Raw genomic sequence first — 3252 nt, 5'->3', positions numbered from 1 at the left:
ATCCTCACTAAAGAAAAGTCTAAATGTAATGTGCTTCAGGCAGAATAAAAATTATGCCAGAGAAAAGGCTAGGTACATAAGGAAGCATGGGCAAAGACATTGGCAAATATTTGGAGAGAAGCTAAAAAAACATGGAGTGTACGACTCCACAATAATAGTGTCTAATTTATGGTAGGGCAAAAACGGTCAGTACTAAAATACTGGACACCACCATGTAATTTGGGGAGGGATGGTCAAAATTAAGAAGTTTTTCAATCCCTCCCATTACTTGGGAGGAGGGAAAATACATTGATTAAGTTTAAACTTTGTTAGTTAAGTGCTCAGTTTTGAAACAGCTAGGAGAAGCAGGAAGAACTATTCACAGAATGCATAACTTCTAAACAATTAGACAGAAAAATTAGGATAAGAAAAGGTGATAAAAATCTCAAATGACTGAAAGAAAGGCAACGAAGAGGGCTGGGGGCAGAAAAAGTTAGAATGAATAGAAAATACATTATAAGACTATGGAAATTCTTCTAGATATATAAGCTATATATTAGTACACATAAAAAAACTGGATTTTTCCAATATCTAGATTATGTTCTGTTTACAAGAGATATACCTGAAACATAAGGACCCAGAAATGCTGAAAGTCCAAATATAGAAAAAATATTCTAGGCAAATAGTAACTCAAAGAAAGCTGCTGTGGCTGCATTCATAAAAGATGAAAATAGACTTTAAGGGAGAAAAACGTTGTTGAAGATAAGATGCCACTAGGTCATGATGGCAAACTCAAGCCAACCTGAAGCTGTAACAGTTCTCAATTTATAGGTACCTAATATCACAGCTGCCAAACATACAAACAAAAATGGAAAGGACGAGAATAGACAGATGTACCTTCCAGAGGGGGTCCTTTTATGCCATCTCAGTGAAGACAGAGAAGATTTGAGGAACACAATTACAAGTTTCATATAATCGACATGTGGATATGGAATCCCAAACACACTCTTTTCAAGCATACCTAGATCATTCAGAGAAGGTGATAGACTATAAAACGAACCTCAGCAAACTTCAAGGCTTGGGGTCGCAGATTGGACTCTGAGATGGAGATTAGGGTGCAGGAAGCTTATATGGAATGCTCTTGGGATTGGCCCCCAGGGAAGGGAGGGGATGAAGCAGCTTCACACAGTTGGAGGTGTTGAGCTGCAATGCAGAACCGAGAGAAGCCTTAGCCAACTTCGTGGAGAGCTCTGGAGCTGGGCCGGTCCTTCCGAGTTGTCTTGGGTTGGGGCCTTTATCCTCCCACATTGACTGGATGCAGGCTGCTCACTGAAGGAGGCATGACCTCGGTCGGGTAAGGCAATTCCTTCAGCCCAGGCAACTCCCAGAGGCTGACAGCTGAGGGTCACCTTCCAGCAGCTCCCACAAGAGCTGGGGGAATAAGTCCTTCATTCCTTCAGGGGGACCTGGGCAGTAATCACAGCATCCAGCATAATTTTTATACAGATTATATTCTCTGATCACAATCCAAATAAGTTAGAAGTTGATAACCAAAAAGATAACTAAAAAAAGCTCAAACTTTTGGGAACAGATACCTAAATGACTCACAGGCCAAAAAAGAAATCGGAACCAAAGTTAGAAAATACTTAGTATTTACCAATAACAAAAATATTTGTATCAAGACTTGTGAGATGCAACCAAAGCAGTATTTAGGGGAGAGTTTATAACCTGAGATGCTCATATTAGCAAACAAGAAAAGCTCAAAATTAATAAGCTAAACATCCAATTTAAAAATTTAGAATAAAAAGAGTAGAATAAACCCAAAGGCAGTAGAAGGAATGAAATGATTGAGTAGATTAGAAATTAATGAAATAGAAAACAGACAGAGAGAGAAGGAAGACTGAAAACAAAAGATGATTCTTTGAAAAGACTAAAAATATTAGACAAATTGCTTAGAAGATTAATTAGGATAAAAGAGAGAGCACAAATAAACAATATTAGGAATGAAAAAAAGGATATAATTATAGATGGAACATACTTTAGATGGGTAATATAAGAATATTACAAATGACCTTTATGCCATAAATTTGAAGTCTTAAATGAAATTGTCAAATGCTTAGAAAAATAGAAAACCTGAATTGTCCTATAATTATTAGATAATTAAATTAGTAGGTTAAAATCTTCCTATAAAGAAAACATCAGTTCCAGATGCTTTATAGGTGAATTCTGCTGAGCATTCAAAGCACAGATAATTTCAAGCTTACCCAAATTTCAACTCCAGGGTGGTGAAACAGTCAACACTCTTAACTGACTTTATCAGGTTAGCGTAAGCTTGGTAATCAGATGACGACAGTACACTAAAGAGAAATTTCAAGTTAATTTCATTCATGAATATAGATCCAAAATTCTTTTAAAACATCAGTGCAGTGAATTCAGTAATAATAATTGAAAAATATAGTGCTTTATGATTAAGTTGAGTTTAGCTTATGAATGCAAGGTTGGCTTGTTATTAGGAAATTAGCGTAATTCATCATATTAAGAGTTTTAAGGAAAAAACATTTAATCATTTCATTAGATGAAGAAAATTCAATAAAATTCAATATTCATTCATTATAAAAATTCTTTACAAACCAGGAATTGAAATGCATGTCCTTAACTCGATAAACGGAGATAGAGATAGAGGTGACATCAAACATAATAATGAAATAATGACAGTATTGCCTTTGAGATCAGAAACAAATCAGTGATGCCAATTCTTTCCAACATTGTGGTTAGGTTCTAGCCAGGGTTGTAATACAAGAAAAAGAAACAAAATGACATAAAGATAGGAAGGAAGAAGTAAAACTAACCCTATAAACAGCTGATAATCTTCTACACAGAAAATCCTAAAAATCTACAAATAAATTACTAGAATTAAGTGTCTAGCAAAAGTCAGTTGTATTTTTATCCACCATCAACAGTCAGTCAGAAAATGTAGATACCATTTAGCAATAGTAACAAAAATATAAAGTCCATAGGAAAGAATCTAGCAAAGGATGTGATAACACTTTATAGAGACAATGATAAACTATATGGCAAGATTTTTTTTTTTTCACTTAAAATTGTTTTGATACTATATTAGTGTGAACAAACGTAAGTTCTTTTCTTTTTTTTTTTTTATTAATGTTATGATAGATTACAACCTTGTGAGATTTCAGTTGTACATTTTTGTTAGTCATGTTGTGGGTACACCACTTCCCCCTCTGTGCCCTCCCCCCACCCCCCCTTTTCCCT

Source organism: Equus asinus, chromosome 4 (assembly GCF_041296235.1).
Source record: "Equus asinus isolate D_3611 breed Donkey chromosome 4, EquAss-T2T_v2, whole genome shotgun sequence".
NCBI lineage: Eukaryota > Metazoa > Chordata > Mammalia > Perissodactyla > Equidae > Equus > Equus asinus.
Note: the sequence above shows the minus strand (reverse complement) of the source record.